The sequence below is a fragment of the Thermobia domestica genome, chromosome 10 (assembly GCF_964235325.1).
Source record: "Thermobia domestica chromosome 10, izTheDome1.hap1.1, whole genome shotgun sequence".
Classification (NCBI taxonomy): domain Eukaryota; kingdom Metazoa; phylum Arthropoda; class Insecta; order Zygentoma; family Lepismatidae; genus Thermobia; species Thermobia domestica.
This window is the reverse complement of record NC_137463.1, coordinates 198,993,862-199,012,679: the sequence shown is the minus strand read 5'-3', so window position 1 is coordinate 199,012,679 and position 18,818 is coordinate 198,993,862. Positions and strand designations below refer to the sequence as shown.

Below are 18,818 nucleotides of genomic sequence, written 5' to 3'. Positions count from 1 at the left end.
ATCATGTTACTGAGATAAATAATATCAAACTAAAAGACAGTACTTAAAACAGGTTGTCTTACAATAGAGGATGGACGTTCGTTCAAACTAAAAATATATAGGGTTCACTTTAAAATATTCGTTTTATTTTGCCTTATACACTATTATGCGAAGTTTAGGGATTAAAGAAAGTGTTGCATGCTGTCTCACTCTCTAATGGGATAATTACTAAAACATCAATAATAAATGGAAAGTAATGTAATACCGGTAGTAAGATAAATGAAACACAGAAATGAGTGATTAAAAGAAAATTGCTGTTTTATATGTGGGCTATAACATACACTAAAAGCACTGCTATTCATCATGCTTTCCCTGAGACTACAAGCGGAAGAAAAATTCTCTATAATTGTTTGTGATAATTACACGCAGCGAACATGCTCTTTACGTGCTTCTATGTAACTCACGAAGTCGTTCATCAGTTGTGGTTTATGTTACACATCCTCTATGAGCAGGCCATAGTTGTGTTTTTCATGTTTTTGTGTTCCTGGTGAGTTTCGAGTCTTCGGTTCAGACACGATCTGAATCCACTCATTTGCCTTGTAGAGCTAAACAGGAGCCGCCCATTCTTCGTGTATACATTCATGTGGTACAAGTGTAGTTGAATTGAAATGTAATCTTATGATGTGATATTTTGCATTGGGTAGAAGTATGAGAAACTGCGAATAAAACATGTGTACAAGACTTCATCGGTTTGAAGTAAGTCACATGTGAATGAACTGCTGCAGAAGAAATAATCGTTGCAAACCAATTCTACATTGGGACAGTTTTTTCAGAAGACAATACTGCTAGTGGTCGTGCAGGTATTTATGTACATAGAAATCACAAAATCAGTAATCTAGTATCAAAATTATAATAAACTTTTTCTAATCACTAGAATATTCCATTGGTACCGCTACACTTGTTTTACACTGGTCAAAAATATTAAGGAACCAGAAGAAAACTCATGCAAAACTTCTTACAAATAACGTAACAACACTGTACCTGGTCCAGTTCGGAATAAAATCGACTAGCATGAAGGCACTACGTACAAAAGAACAGTTCGAAACACCGGTACATACGATCGGTGACGTGGCGCTACCAGAGGGCATTTTGTAGGGCTGCCAACACATTCCAGCTCCAGGATACCTCCGTTCTCATTGCGAGTGTTGTTATATTGTGAGCGCGACACAAATCCACGTAGTAAAATGGCGCATAATGTGATTTGCTAGAATCGCTAGCATGGCGAGCTGTCGGCAAGTTGGAAGCTGGTCAGTCACAGCGGGAGGTGGCAAATGCCATAGCAGTGGCACAAAGTATGATTTCCCGATTGTGGAATCGATTTCAAACAACTGGAAGTGTTCAAAGACCAGGACCAGCCCGTCCACAGGTAACCACAGCCAGCGACGTTCGTTTTCCCTTCTTAACAGCCCGTCCAAACCGGCGTCAGAATGCAACTCTGCTCCAGCGAACCTTCCGAACAGCAACTCGACGAAATAATATCCAATCAAACGGTCTGCAACCACCTTCGAGAAGGTGGCCTCTACGCACGTAGGCCAATGATATGTGTCCCATAAACTGCACAACACCGTGTTCATCGAAGTGTCTAGAGGCACTGTAGAACAAGTTTCATATCGTATCACACCTTTCTGCGTCGAGACATTTGAGCTGATGACGTAATAATATTATTTGTTTTGTTAGGCCTACTTTTCAACATTTTTGCTGAGCTTACTTTTCCACCTAGAAGACTGAAATTTTGCACAAACATTCAGTCTACTAAGTAGTATTTATCACATTTTTTCAGATATCTATGTTAGCACAGGGGTGACCAGAGGGGCAAAAGGTTCAAGAAAAATATTTTTAATAAAAAAAAGTCTACTTTTTCGAGATTTTCACGCCTCAGATACATGATGAAGGCATGTGAATGGCATTGTTTGAAATGCTGTTCTACTCTGAAGAGAATGATGCAGGAACCATGGTCTTAGGATATACACGAACGTCTCAGGAAATTTTTACCTGATATCCAGTTTTAATCCCGGGGCCATGGATAAGCGACTATTTTTCCTGGAAGAGGAAGGACTCTTCTCTACCCCCTGTGTCTTAAAACCGCAAACTGCACTGGAGGTCGCCAAGGACTCAATGGTGTCAGATTTCAAACTGAATGAACTTGTTTCTCTCTGAAGGTTTCCAATCAAGATTGTCGCATGGGAACAGCAGAAGTAAAAACTTATTTTGTAGTCAACCTAGCCCCAACTTGTATTATGACAGTATTCGAAAGTTTTCGATAAAGTGATATGTTTATTTATTGCCCATAAATGATCTGTAGGAAAAATGAGCTAACGAAGAATCTCATTCTTTTTAACTGATTTTATTTTCTTCAGGATGACAGTATTATTAAAGGAAAACAAGTATGGAAAGGGAAAAATTTATGCACTTAAAAGATAAATATTTATTCTCAATTTCTGCAAAAACCTAACTTTTGGCGCTATAGGCCTAGTTTACAACTTAAGGCAGGTAGTAGGGTGATTTTCCGTTATAGTTTTCCGATTTTTGCAAACAAAAATGAAATATATATTTGTAAATATAAGCATGAATTTTTTGAAGTTTATATTTTAAAAAAAGAAAAAAAGAAAGACAGTATTTCTTATATCTTCATCCACGATTGAGTAACAACACAAAAAGAAGTTAAAACTTTGTGTTGTTTTGATAATTAAAGAAACGAAGAGAAGGAAGTGAAAATCCTAGCTTGCAATGCTTTCTCAAAAAAATTCATTCCTTATAGAATGCTTCAATTTATTGTTAATGACATTCAATGCTTTTCACAGTTGTCAGTTGGTAAATTTTAATTCTCTACTTTCCTTTGAGATTTTGTTCGAAGAGATTGTAGTATGCTAGTGGTGTATAGGTATTTTCTCGCTGTTTGTAAATATCTAATTTCTTTCGGCGGTACCAGATGATAAGTCCTACTGGCTAGATAAGTCTAAGTAACAAACAGAAGAATCGTGTACTTGGAAGTGAAGTGAAGCACAGGAAACAAAACATGAAAGTTTCAGGGAAAAGAAGGTGGTCGAAGGGGGCTCAACCCCTAGCTAGGGTCTGGTTTCGATATAAACATTGCTTAAGAAACCCGGGCGATATGTACCTTTTTTTAAAATTAATGCTAATTATTCAACACTTATCCCGATAAACAATTTAATTTTCTTATTACTAAGTGCAAAATTGACGTACATTACTTTTAAAAGTCAAGGATATAAAATTATTTAAAAAACGAGAAATTTTCGTAAAAGAGGATAAAAAGTTATGTGAGAATCGAGACAAGACGAAACTTATTCAAACTAATAAGACGTCTCGTCTCGTGGACAACGCTAGTCAAGGCTGAGTTAAATCGTTTTTGCGAGTCCCAGAACTAGTGACCTTACTTTGATCAAAGATCACATATCGGAATAATATAAAATAATTCTAAACAACATATATTTAATATCACCAGTTTATTGGCTTCAATGATGAAGTCATATACCCAGCCCACGTCATTAACCTTAGAATTACGTTTTCATGTAAGGCATTTGCCCTCAATTGAATTACACTGATTTCAATACAAAAGTAAAGTACTTACAGATATCATTCTCATCAGCATGTTTTCAATATTTTAAGTTTCGGTACCTACAGATTTATCGACGGAGTGCTAGTCAAATATGCACTTTTGCTGACATTTTGCACTAATGTTTGTTCCTAATTAAGTGATGATATTTGTTTAATAAAACTAAAACTACAACACCATAGAAATTGAGCCCATTTTCCCTTCTCAGGAACGGAATTAAAGAAGAAAGAAAATCCTAAGGTCGCGGTCTGTAATTTTTAATGAGAAGTGTATTTGCTGAATTTTACGCCTTCTTAAGCAAACCCTCATATTCGGAATTTTCTAAAGAAATAATCGGAAATTTGAATGTTAATACAAACCCCCTCTTTTCTTCTATAGGATCGAGGTTCTCACAATCGTTGAAACGTGTTTTCGGTTAATTTTAATGAAGAATTTATCCCTTAGTGCCATCTTCTTAACTTATTTATGATATATTCTATTCTTAGTAAAAAGAAATAATAATTTAACCCTCTTTCACTCTCCTACAGGACATATATTTTTAAAATTCTTTTATTAGCCCTTGATTTTGACAAAGAGATATTCTGTACAAATCCATTTTTCTATCTATAATACTTTCAGTAAGGTATTGATGAGTAAGTCACTTTAGATAAAATCTTCTTTTTAATATAATAGTGTATATCTTTTTAAAAACTCATAAATAATTCGTGTTCAGTTTTGGTATTTTCGCACTATTTGAATTATGTTGTTAGCAGTAGATCATTTAACATTTTTCTTATATCACTTTTTAATACACAATTCACGAGTTAATACGTCTCTACTACGGTTTTCTCAATGGCATTCTCTAGAAGAAAGAACATATGGTGTCCAGACATTTTCAAGAAAAATGTGACAACCTTGTCCTTCAGCACGTGCAGAAAACACTTTTGTGGTCATTTGTAGTCATCTTGCGGAGGGGCTGTTTCTCACGAAAGGTATGGGTAAGGATCGCCTATCAGTGGCCGCAACTGTATACGGGAATCTATGGTGTATTATCTTTTCGCGGACTTAGTTTACACCTAGAAGAATGAAACATTTACTCCAGCGAGTAGTATTTATGAGAGTTTTATCAGGTTTCTGTTTGAACACAGGAGGGATCGAGACTTGAAAAGGTAAAGAAAAGGGATATTTTAACCAAAAAATCCCATTTTCCCGCCTGAGGTACATGATGAAGACCTGTACCGTTTGAAAGGCTATTCTATTCTGAAGAGAATGACGTACAAAACATGGCCCTTCGTTAAGAAGGGACATTCCAAGAACTGAGATAAGGGCCTTTGGCTCTAATCTGCGGCATTGTGGGAATAATTGGTAAATATATATACGTCCTTACTAATCAAGATAGAAGTTTGAGAATTTGTACACACATTTAGCACTCTCCTTAATATTTTTGTTTATTTTGATTTTTTCGTTGACAGAGGGGGCTCCGGATGGGCTCAAAATTAAAAAAAAAATCAAAGAAAAATACACTTTTCTCTCAAAATTGCTTACTTCAGGGACATCATACGGAAATGTGAATGGTAACGTTTGAAGGATTGTTCTATTGTGAAAAAAACGAGGTATGAGCCAGGATCTTACGGTAAATAGGAATGATGCTGTAGCCACTTGACTGGAAGTCTATAATTTTCTAAAAACGCTGGAATTTAAAAGGGATAGTCAAGTTTTATTATTGAAACTAACGAAAGTGTCTCCAACAGTATCAAAAAATTGATTTTTCTTTTTGTTTGTTTGTTTTTCGGAAATTATGAATTGGTATTTATCGTTCGGCATCTCATTTTCTTTAGTTCGGTGTGCTTCATCCTGGTATATTTCTGCGTCTGTCCCACGATAATAGATGGCGTGGATTTCGCTCAGGATCAATTTTTAGGTTCAAAAATAGCATTTTTTTACATTTTTTTGAAAACTACGCATGATCTTTCATATTGATGCATACAGCTTACTTCTACTTAATGAGGTCTGCCGATTGGCGTATGTGTGATCTTTGGGCTTTTTTATAATATATTCTTCATCACTCGTGAACGCTAACAATATTGTTTAATTTTTGGACTTTGCAGAATAAAAGAATGCCTTGCATAAATACTTTTTCGTTATGAAATGTTTACTTATACATTTCTTGCACATTGTGAATGTAACTTAGAATAAAAACTACAAATCGGTTGTTACAATTTAGGATCATACTGTAAACACGACTGTATAAACTAGTAACAAACTCCAAATCACGGCATATTACTCATGAAGAGAGTTCACACACAAATAATACACAAGCACACCTTACACACACACACACACCAACGCACGCTATTCATCAGTGCAAAACAATAGAAGATTTAAAATGTAAGCTGACCATAAAAGACGTTATCCTCTATGTGGACTTCTCAGAGAATTTTGTCTGTAAATATGCTGAAGAACCACACTTTGTTTACTTTGGAAATACGCGCCAACAAATAACATTGTATATTGATGTGATGTACTACATCGATCAGTCTGAAGAGTTAAAAGTTGATAGTTTTTGTAGTGTATCTGAATCTTTAGATCACGGACCAGCTGCCGTAATTGTTTATCTGCGACCAATTCTGCTGGAAGTGAAGAATCGTTTTCCACATTTTACAACCTTGCACTTTGTCTCGGATGGACCTTCAAATCAATATAGGAATAAGATGTTCTACTTATTTTTACTTATCTGTCAACGTCAATTATAAAGTGCAAGAATATTACATGGAACTATTCTGAAACTGGACATGGTAAAGGTGTTCCCGATGGGGTCAGGGCCACTCTTAGAAGAACTGCAGACTGCCTTATTGCTCAAGGGTGTAATATAGACAGCTACGCAACATTAATTGAACAAATGAGAAAACATTGCATAGGTTTTAAGATATACACTGTTTCAAAAGAAGAAATTTCATCTGTCGAACAGTAGCTTTCTCTCACTACGAAACGCTTTGTAGAAACAGCGAAAGTATATCAAGTAACATGGTGTAGCACATTGCAAACAAGCAAAAAATTTTTGCTCTCTTTCATGTTTTACATATCCAGCGGGAGATATCTGCATTCATTTCTATCTCGGGCAACTTAACTGTATTCTCCACCATCAATGGCAACAATTTCTTCAGATGCAAATATTTCTAGTAAAGTTGGTTTAAGAGATGATAATCCACCAAATACTAGAGATTGGGTTGTAGTTATACACTCAGATGAGTGTTACCCAAGTAAAAATCAAATTATTATTATATTTTTTAACTTTTAAAAGCACTTTAAAAATTCTCGTATATACTATTATTTGACCAAAACTTCTGATTATAAGGAGTTACTAAATCTTATCATATAGTTAGCTAATTGTTTTCTTCTTTGAGATTGTCAAGAGTGAGGAAAATGTATTTTGGCAATCAATTTTATGACGCAGATCAGAAGAATCTCTCCTGTCCGCTACACCTGACATACAAAAGGTGTTACCAGACGACATTCTGTACAGGCTAGAACACTCCTTTTTTGTTTCTCCAAGACATTTTTCTTTCATTGGAGTGGAAAATGTGGACTACTTAACAAAGAACATCGAATTATCCAAAGAAAACTGAGAAACGATGAGTACCTTACACTGTCATTTAGTGTTCATTATATATATCTATATACCAAATATACGAATATACTTATAAAATAATGAAAAAGTATTACGCTTTCGACGTGTAGACTTTATCTCACGGAGAGAAAGACAGTCCACATTACAACGGTGCCTGGCTTCGGGTGCGGTCATGCTCGTGAAGGGGGTTTGGCTTAGATATGACCCATAGAGATTCCAGGCCATGTATCCACTGTCACTAAGGAGTCCACGATACTGTTATTAATTAAAATTAAACTTCCCTCACCAGAAGTCTGATATATTTTTGTTCGATTATCCAGAATGTGTCTTACATAATCGGGAAGGAAATTCGGAAGGTTTATGCGTAACGTTAGATTAAGCACTCAATGCTTGAATAGAAAAGATAGTGATTCATTATACTGCACTGAACCAATTGCACGGTAAAAAATTTAACATAAAACTCATACAAATATATACGTTCACAGCTTACCTGAAATATCAATTACTTCCCTCAATAAAATATCACGTATAGAATTTACATGGAATAAGAAATAATCAACGAACCACAAAAAAATATATTTTTTTTTTTAAAAAAAGTAACATGTGATGATTTAACCTATTCAACTTCACACGTAAATTTTGATAGGACAAAAGAAAACAATGTAGGATACAGATTTATTTTGTGCACACTAACTTTATAACCACAGATATAATTTCACTAAAAGAACATAATCATAATGGATTAGAATAATGGACCATCCGTATTACCGGAAGTTGTACGCGAATATAACGCGCTTGTGACGTTTAGGTGATAACCATTTATACCCACTCTTCTCAAGGCGGAATGAATTATTTTCGAGCACCAATTAGGAAATTATAACTTTATCATCGAGTAACTTCTCTTCCTTGGGCTTGGGATATTTCCCTCACTCTTTCCATTGGTTTCGTTGTTGAGTCAGGCTCCACTCCTCGCACGTTATTATTCCACCATTTACTATACTTAATAACACATTGTATCCTAATCTTCAAAAAAATGTTGAGTATGATGACTAAACTATTCGATAGCGAAAATGTTTTTCGCTATAACTTCAGGATTGGCTGGATAGATTTTCTAAAACGTTGCATCCGTCCTTCAACGTAACGTTATGTCTTACATAGTACTTCAGATTGACGAATCATATATAAAGATACTTAGCACTTTTAAAATTGATTTTCTGCTACTTAATAAGCATCAACACTTAGTAGGATGTTATGTTATTATTTGACATCCTATATTTGAGTGAGACAAAACACAAGTCGATCCGGGTTATATCGTACTCTAAGTCTCGTTACCCGCGGCGCGAACATTGTCCTTATGCAAAACAATAGGCGCGTATGAACACACTTCTTGTTAAGAAAATATTCTTAACAAGATATTCATCTTTTTAGTAGTTGCTCCTTTGATAGGAACTAATTGATTACCTATCGCGTTGTTAACAGTATATTGATTACACTTGTACAGATTGTAAAATGAATAATTACTATTTATTGCACAGTATGCAAATTATAAAATCTAGTTCGTTACTTCGCAGTTCAGCTTATGTAGAGATGGGGAGAGAGCCACGTTGTGTCGAATTCTTTTTTCAAATTAGGCTATGCGAAGAGTGATGGGAGTGACAAATCCACTTATGAGAGTGTCACTTCCCAGTTCTTCATTTCAAAGAATTCCGGCTCACTGAGCAGCGCTTCCAAGAAATTTAACAGCATATTGTTAGGGTTATTCAAGGAGAAACAAATCAAGTAGCCAGTAAGACAGATTTAGTGACTATTTGATTTGATGCCTGAACTCATGTGAACCGTCTGTCCTCTCCGTGAAATCTAGTTGATACGTTGAAAGCACAATAATTTTTTCAATATTTTATAAGTGTACTACTTTTTCCTTATTATTATTATATGTTATATATTCATATATGTAGATATGTACACAATTTTGGTACCTTTATTAGTTAAATTTTCATGTTTAAGAAAAGTACTTTCTAGAATTTTTTGCATAACAAATTACACGTCATCTAGTTTCTTATTATTTTATTCAACATTACGAGAATATATTCTGATATCTTACTAGCACATTATTCTGATTTTTGAGTGAATTATAACCTTGGTCACTCTTAAAATAAAACTTATCACGAAGCTGTGTCACGTTTCTCAACTCCACAGCAATTTTTCAACTCTATGTTACCTAATCTCAACTCCGTGACTTATAGTGTCAACTCCGTGGGTGCTGAAAAGCTTATTATTTTTTTATTCACCTCACGAATAACAATCCAGATTTGCTGAACACCTAATTAACATGTACTTACTAGTTAGTGCTAGTAAGCGCACCTCATGTTTTTCCGAAATAGGCGACCATCAACGCAACAAAAATTTTCGAAGTGAAAATTTCCTTTTTTAAAAAAAATACCCATATATATATATATATATATATATATATTAAACTGTGGTACTTGTCTGCATATTATTGCATTTTATATTCTTTCTCATTGTAAAATAGAGTGGAAAGCATGTAGCTACTAGCTTAACTTCCCCAAATGCTATCCATGAATACAAAAACCAAACTTAAATTTAGATTATATCGAGAACAATGTGGTAATTATACTTCAAGAAGAAAAATGGAAGAAGTTAGAGCATTACTGCTCTATCACCGTACCATACGAAAATCGAGAGAAAAAAAGGATTTACAACGGTACGTTGGATATTCGTATTGTAAATCTGTACTGTCTTGTAATTCTGGGTTATAAGATATTTTAAATATGTGCTAGGCTGGCTGGTTGTTTGTACTATTAGAAGAAGAAAAAGAAAAGATATGTTAATTATAATGTTAATGTAAAAAGATATTCAAGTGTTTTTAAATAATGAGGTTGTTAATACATGGTTGGCAGGACAACTATATATAAACAAGACAGAAAAAATGAAATGAAATCTTTGAGTTTTACGTCCCACGGTTATGCCGGTTAGGCTAAAGGAGACGGTGATAATGAGAGATGAGTGAAATGGTGGAATGAAGAAAGTGGGAGGAAACGGGAGAACCCCGAGAAAACCCACGAGCACGGTGTTTGTCCACCACAAAGTTCACTTGGCGGGGGTAAACAAGACAGAAAAATAAAATGGAGGATTATGGCAGATGAGTTCTTCATTTTAAAGGCTCAAAAGTAACATTAATAATTTATAAAAAGAACCAGTGAGTGGATGATTATTATTTATCGTTGCAGATTATTATTTAGTTTCTCCCACAAAATACTAGGCCATAACCCTGGCTCACTTTGTACTGCTTACAATGTTCTAAAATGATTTTGGTTTTTGGAAGCTATTAACGTTTTCTTAATGTTTTTGACCTGAGAAATCCAAAAATGTAGTTAGTTATGCTTTATTACGCAAAGTTTTCTTACAATAGAGTGAAGAGGAAAGTAGGTGTATAAATGTATACTTCGGAAAAAGTACTGATTATAATTACAAATATAAAAGGATACTTTCGATGCTATATCCTCCTCATTATCATTGAAAGACGTCTAGTTACTTATTCTGATAATATTGAAAAAATATGTAACGTATCTGGTAATACTGAATAATATCACAACGCGTTACACATTGGGAAAGCAAATAACAACGCTGTTTAAGCTCTGACTGCTAGAACTATGGGTCGCCGTATATTTGTTGTTCGTTGTGTCTAGCTGCGCTCTTTGTTGTTGAATCAAAATGGAACATGGGAAGTGTCGGAACAATCCTGATTATTTCTGCTAACTCTGTGGCAGTAATTTAGTGTCGAAACAGAGACAGAAAAATTCCATGGTTTGTAAACATGCATATTACACCTATTTTAGAATAAAGTTAGGGGATAACGGCAAATCATTTCCGCCACAAACAGTAGTAAAGTATGTTTTGAAGACATAAGTCATCGGACAAAAAGTAAAAAGAAATTTAGACGTTTCGGAATATCATGCTATTTCTGTTAATGCAAAGTTAACAGTTTTACCGCTAAAAGCAAACGAAGTCTTACATATCCTAACCTGCCTCTGCATTATTACCTGTACCACATGGTCCTGGTATTCCATAGCTAACCCACCGCAAGAACCACTGTCTACATATTCTACTTCTAGCAGCACCGAATATAGTGATGAGATGTACGGCAGATAAAAGAAAACTGCTGGCCCGAAGCTTTTAAACGACAGTTAAACGATTTAGTGCGAGACCTGAATCTGCCAGGCAAGCAGCAGAAGTCTTAGGCTCAATGCTCAGTGAAAAGAATTTATTGGTCTTAGGGACATTATGTTTATATTTTAGACATCAAGAGCAACAATTTGTAGAATACTTTTCTGCCGACGGAAACTTAGTTTCTTGCAATGTCAGAAATCTCATGATAAAAGTCATAGGGGATGAATATAATGCAGAGGAGTGGAGGCTTTACATTGATTTCACCAAGATAAATTTGGAGGTGGGCTTCTTTACAATAGCAAACCCTCTGTACACTTAAAGGAGACTTACGAAAATATGGAAATGCCTTTGAAAAAAAATCAAGTACGAGGATCATCAGTGGTTATTCTGCGGCGATCTGAAGGTCATATCGTCATATTAACGCTTCTTGGACAGCAGCAGGGGTACACTACATTTTCATGCTACATTTGCAAATGGTACAGCAGAGAACACGATAAACACTATACTCATACCAGGGTTGGCTGGTTTAAACCAGCTTTTTCTTTCTTTTTTTTTTAAAAAAAGGTTTAAACCAAAAACGAAAAATGTTCGTAAAAGTGGAAATGTTTGTAAAATCTTGGTAAACACACATTTGTGGGCTTTTAGTTTCACTCCCGTACATTATTCGTATTATATTCAAACCTGAAGTCCCAACTCATTAATCAAAGAGATTATACTACAAAAGCAACTTTCGCTTTATATATATTACAACGAGATACTTTGTATAAATTGATAATTACTTGTATTTTTGGGCAGAAAGTGCCTCTACATAAGCACTATACCAGATATAATGTTAATTTAATAATAACAAAAGAAGAATGTTTTTAATATATGTAAATAACATACATTATAGTATAATTAGTTGCTATGTTGTTGTTGATAGAGACCTAACAAACATGTACGATTGCAATCCAGTCTATGTACATATTCGTTCAAAGAGAATCAACGAATAAAATTGTTTAAAACGTATCATCGTTTTGTAATTTCAACATAAAAGGTGAGAATACTAGTAAATGTAATCACGGAAGATATTTTAATGTGTAAACAAATACTACCACTCAAGATCTACTTATATTATTAGCCGAACCAGGTTGATGACTACCTTTGGTGAGTCGTATATAAAAATTTTGGTTTACCTCACCCGGGATTCTTGTAAATTCATATCCCGAAGTAAAGTAAGGGTGAATTTACTTCTGTAATAAGGTTAATGACTACGAACTTGACAAGACTTAAAAGTGGTAGAATAATCACAAGAAAAATGAACGGTGAGGCAATGGAGAAAGAAATCAGTGACAGTGGTAGCGGTGAACAAAATCCAGCACCAGAAATGACATTAGAAGACAGAATCATACTAGCTTTACAGCGGCATGAACAAAGCCTAAAAGACGATATGGAAGCCATGAAGCAGGAATTAAAGCAGATGATACAGCAGAAATCCAAGGAATCCAGCCGACAGTATGAAGAAATTAAGACGTTGCTGATTAAAGATTATGCATGTCATAACAACATGGTTAATGATTGTGTGGAAGTTCCTTGTTCACAAGAGATGACCTCGCCTTCACCCGTATCTGATGAGGACATTATTTTGGAAGAAATCCATCCGAAGAATACAATTGAGCGGAAAAGAGACGGTGGATCTACACATCATGCCATAGATAGGAATGGTCACTCAACAAGAACACGGAATGATAAAAGGAAGGTAAAGTTAAGCGTAAATATGAGTGAAATACGTGTTATGAGTAAATGCATTGGTAAATGTAACGAAAATGCTACTTCTTTCCTAGAAAAATTTCAGGACGAGTGCAATATAATGTGTATAGATAGATCACAATATATGAAACTAATCCCTCATTTATTACTCCCACCATGTTCTTTATGGTTTAAAGCAGTACGAGATCACGTTAGTACGTATGAGGAATTCAAAGCAGCGCTAATCGCAAATTACGAAAATGACTTTTTGCTTGCAAATAGAAATGCCACGATTAGAAAACATTTCAATCCTCGTTTGCACAAATCTATTGTCGAGTTTGTTGTAAATACATACAACGAATTAAAAGTCGTAAATCCATTGCAATCGGAATCTAGAATCATAGCATCAATTCGAAATTTGTTACCGTTTAAGTTACAACACATCCTGTTTTCTACCCAGTGTATGAGTTTTAACCATTTATTAATGCTTGTTCAATGTTATGAAACTCAATAGCATGCTCTGAATCAACAAGCAGGAATGGGCAAAAGTAAAAATAATCCAGATCATTTTGTACCTGTTCGGAATCTAAATATCCGTAGTGTGAACGATACGGAACACAACCTAAACCGAGTAAATTCAAGCAATCAGAACGAGCAAAATAGGCAGAGCTATGTAGGGAATCCGCCTAACCTAATTAGTCGTGGCAATCCTTATGTAAGACCATATACCCAAAATAGGTTCAGACATAGACGAAATACATGGCGAAATTCCAGGAATACAGTAAACTACGTGGATAGACGTAATCGGGGGTTAAGAGATGGCACTTCGTATCAAAATCAAGATAATGACGCAATTCATGTACAAAATAATGCGGAACCTAATCACGATTGTGCAGTACAATGTACTTTATTAGAATCATATGCAAGTACAAATGTAAACTGACTGCAGTTGATGAAGTAAGAGTTAAACCCATATCAGCTACTGATTCTTATGAATATGTTTGTGTAAAAATAGATTTATTTTCTTCCTTTTGTTCGTCTGAACGTAGGTTACGTTTAATTTTTGATTTTTACTTAATTTAATTTTCTTTAATTCTCATTAACCAATGATAATTTTCAAATGATTTTTAATTCTCTCTTGTTAATGTGAAGAATTATAATTCGATTTATAATTGATCAAAGGCAAAGGTTATTTATATTATATGGATTTGTGTTGAGAATTTGTTGTCAAAGATTATGTTAAGAATAAGGTTCATTCTATTAAGCTATTTATTCGACGACTGTCTTTATGCGCTACTTTATATATTACCCGAATAAGATTCTTCTATATTCTGATGCCTTATGGATACAATGTATATTTTGAAACATCAGCTAATGTTGTTATTATATAATGCGCCCTGGAGAGATCAAATATTATTTTCTTAACATCACCGTTTTAATAATGATTGAAACTGCTAATCATTGTGGTTTATGTTTTAAAAGGTAATTTGTCTCTTACGATTTTTAGCTTCGCACCCTTCATTAATTATATTATTAAGCGACGACGTTTTTGTAATAAAAGATAAATGATAATGGAATAAAAAATTTTATTATACATGTATTTATATATATGAAGCTTAATAAAGATATATATATATATGAGGGGCGATCAAAATGTAAAGGACATAAGTAATGTAACCTCATTATTGTAAACGGACAAGTGGTTCTTAAATATAAAAGCCAAGCTCGCTTGTAACTTTTATATTCAGTCCCATCGTCGGGCGACATTTTTATACAACGAGATACTTTGTATAAATTGATAATTACTTGTATTTTTGGGCAGAAAGTGCCTCTACATAAGCACTATACCAGATATAATGTTAATTTAATAATAACAAAAGAAGAATGTTTTTAATATATGTAAGAAACATACATTATAGTATAATTAGTTGCTATGTTGTTGTTGATAGAGACCTAACAAACATGTACGATTGCAATCCAGTCTATGTACATATTCGTTCAAAGAGAATCAACGAATATAATTGTTTAAAACGTATCATCGTTTTGTAATTTCAATATAAAAGGTGAGAATACTAGTAAATGTAATCACGGAAGATATTTTAATGTGTAAACAAATACTACCACTCAAGATCTACTTATATTATTAGCCGAACCAGGTTGATGACTACCTTTGGTGAGTCGTTGTAATATATATATGTTTATGAATGTTCCTTTTGTGATTATTTTTAGATTATTCTTACTGTTATGCAATTGCAATCAAAGAAATTCTAAATATCATTTCTTTTCGTTTAAGTAATGTTTAATTTTGATAAAATACATCGGATTGCCGTTCTTTTGGGGGGAGGGCCATACAAACCCCACGAGAGGCATTTATTGAAATCAGAAGAATCTTTTGTACCTATTTATGTATAAATGAGTCAGAGCCATAGTTGACTCAAATAATTTGTATCTGTATTCACTTTTCTTACTTACATATAATTTAAGTCGTTGGATTTTTTTTAACCTGGACTAATAAAAGTCGTAGTGAACTAACTTGGACTAAACTAGTTCTTCTGTACTCTGCAGAATTTTGAAATTGTCCATATGCAATTCTGTATAATGGTTTCACTTGTGCAACTGTTTATCTTCTTGTCCTTCCGAAACGAATCTTGGCAATTATATTAACAATTATGTAAAGATTAGTACAAGGTATTTTTACGAGAAATCCTTTGTGAGTGAGTCGGAAGTCGTATCGCATTTGTAGCCAATTGGTGCCGGTTTCGAGTACAAATGGAGGACAATTTCTATCGGATGTAAGCCGAGAAGTGGTTTGAATTCCGCTTTAAGCTTATGTAACACCTCCCAGCATAACCCGGTTGTTGCATAATAACACCAAAGCTAAGCAAAGTTGTTTCTGTCTATATGTAATATAAATATATAGTGCAAATTATTTAAACAAAAAAAAAAAAAACTGCTTCAAAGCGAAAAATAAACATTTTTTTTTTTTTTTTTTTTTAATAAAAACCATGGTTTTCGCCAACCCTGACTCAAACTGATTCTCCTGTCAGCAAAAGCCGCTACATAGGAAGTAAAAATGTGAAAAACGTCTGTCTCGTAGACCCTTCAAAAGTCATATTAGCACCTTTGCATGTTAAACTGGGCCTAATGAAACAATTTGCCAAAGCTTTGAATAAAAATGAGCAGTTCTTCCAGCATGTAGTGACCATTAATCCCAGAAGTCTCAAGAGCTAAGTGAAAAGAAGGAATATTCATTAGTCCTCAGATCAGAAATGTGTTTAAGGACTCAAAATTTGAACATTGTATCACAAGTGTTGAAAGAGAAGCATAGAGTGCATTCAGGGACGTGTGCTATAATTTCCTCGGGAAAAACGAACACGAAAATTACAAGTACACTGCGTCTAATAAGCTCCAGTAGTTTAAAGCATTAGGGTGAAAAATGAGTCAAGATTCATTTTCTGTATTCACATTTAGACAACTGTCCTTCTAACTAAGGTGATTTAATTCAAGAACATAGTGAAAGATTTCTCCAGGACATCAAAGCAATTGAATGCACTATCAGGAACGTTGGAGTACAACAATGCTGGCGGATTATTGTTGGGCGATTATATGTGAATTTTCACGAACTACTCACAAAAGGATGTCTAGATTTAGGAATTGTCAAGTGAAACGGCAGAGATGAAAGGAGGTTATTGTTTATTAATGACCTTAATAATATAGAGCATCGATGTTCAGATTAGATGTTAAGCAAAATAAGGTTCCTTTGTTAAATATATATCATGTTACCCTATATTAGCAGCGTCCCTGTGTAAATAACAGAATTTACGGAATAATGTTTTCCGATTTCTGAAAAACCCTGACGTGATGGGGAAAAATTAATTTCATTTTCGCAATTAGCAACATCAAATTATATAACATCAGGCGTCAAATCAAAAGGAGCTTTCAAGAAGCTTCATTTGGTCGAGCAGTGTTATTGTTCGAAACACAGTGTGGACGTATGGCGTAAAAGCTAGTACATGCACCAACTTCTTTTACATAGGCACTAAAAAGCAAGAACCCTATCTAACAAAGTCAATGCAGGAGTGCAAGAGAGCGGGGAGATGTATTTCTTCGGAGCAGGCGCGTTAGCGGTGGTGGGTATACGTATGAACGAGGACAGTAAAAAAAAAACACTTCATATTGCATAAAATGTACAGCTTCGGAAGAGATACTAAATCCATTCAAAAAAAAAAGTAGCAAAATGTAATAAATTAGGTTAGATTCGATTGTTCTTTTTATATGTTCCACTTCTTTTCTGCAGTTTCTATTCGTTTTCACACCTGCGATAAACTTTTGCCTGATTAGTAGACCATGCCATTCACACAATTTCAACAATTGAGAAACTATATTTTTGTACAACTCGATGAAACTCAAACACAATAGAACCACAACCTAGGTACTAACCCATATGGGGGGGACGTGTGTTCTAGAACCTTCCCCATATATAGTGTCACTTACGACATTAAAAATAATGTGAAGTTCTAGAACAAAGGTTCCTCCATATTGAATAGTAGCTAGACTAAATTTAATATTTAAGTAACATAGTATTGTAGGTTACAGTGTAGGCGGGTTAGAGCTTCGCGGGGTACGTTGTTTTCTGTCTTTATTAGAGCTCGATGCGAAGGGGGACCTCTGTTCTAGAACTTTACCGAAAACAACTAACAAGAACAAGTATTTTCTTACCTTCAACTATTCCTCTCACATTACTTTTACTCAATATTCCCGCAAGAAACAAAATAAATTCAACAATTTATATGCTGAATTTTCTAAAATTCGTCCCGCAATACAGCATTTTATCCCGCAGTTAGCATAGCAATAATACCACTTTCACATCAGTTTAATCCACAAAGGACGACTGACTAATATTCAAGGAATATAATTATGTAGATTGTTCAAATGTACACGAAAAATTAACCTAGTAAGAGAATTTGTATCTACGCCGTCCTACGTTACAGAACAATTCAGTATTGGTAAGATGAAATTTAAAGATACTTTGCTGGCCTTGTAATATCTTCAGGATTATTCCAGTGACTTCTGTTTATACCAGCTTCCGGGTTAAATTTACAATGCACCGTCCAGTTCGTATACTCACTCAGAAACGAGAAATTATATTCTAATAGTTTTACGAAAATGATTCAAAAGTTCAATAATCTTACGCTAACCCGTTCCTTAACCCTACGCTACTTATCTTATTCTATTCTACGCTATCCTACTTTACTATACAGTTTTAAAGCGACCCTACTTATCGATGTGCAGCTGAAGCATGTATTGTAAAGCTTACCCCAATTTGCAAAAGCGTGTGTGATGAACATGAAATACTAACCTGATTATGACAGAATATTAACAGCAGATTCGTGTAATTATCCACGAACTTTCTAATCATAGTACAGTTTTCCCACTAGAACCAGTGTTGCCAGATTCATAGAGTTGAATTTCCCACATCAATTATGAAAATTTCCCACATCAATTATGAAAATTTCCCACATCTGCCTGATTTTTCCCACAATATTTCTTTTATTAATTTTATAACTTTTAATTACCGAGTTAATATGGGTTTCTATAAAACCCTCTTCACTAACAGGAAGAAAAGATTACAGACTAAATATTAGCAATTAATACGAGGATGGTTTGCATTAACTAATTAAA

At 34.4% G+C, this 18,818-nt stretch overlaps 1 protein-coding gene across 3 annotated transcripts in view; it reads right to left on the bottom strand.

The window, feature by feature from the left end:
* Positions 1 to 18,583, bottom strand: part of LOC145662924 (uncharacterized) — a 40,586-nt gene extending 22,003 nt beyond the window's left edge. The window contains exon 1 of one of the 3 annotated variants that reach the window (XM_081728937.1): positions 18,496 to 18,583. The gene's annotated coding sequence lies outside the window, so the exon portion shown is untranslated. Of the gene's footprint in view, positions 1 to 17,855; positions 18,356 to 18,453 lie in introns of those variants that run through there. The other 2 variants (XM_081728938.1, XM_081728939.1) reach the window with 2 other exon arrangements.
* Between the last annotated feature and the right edge of the window lie 235 nt (positions 18,584 to 18,818).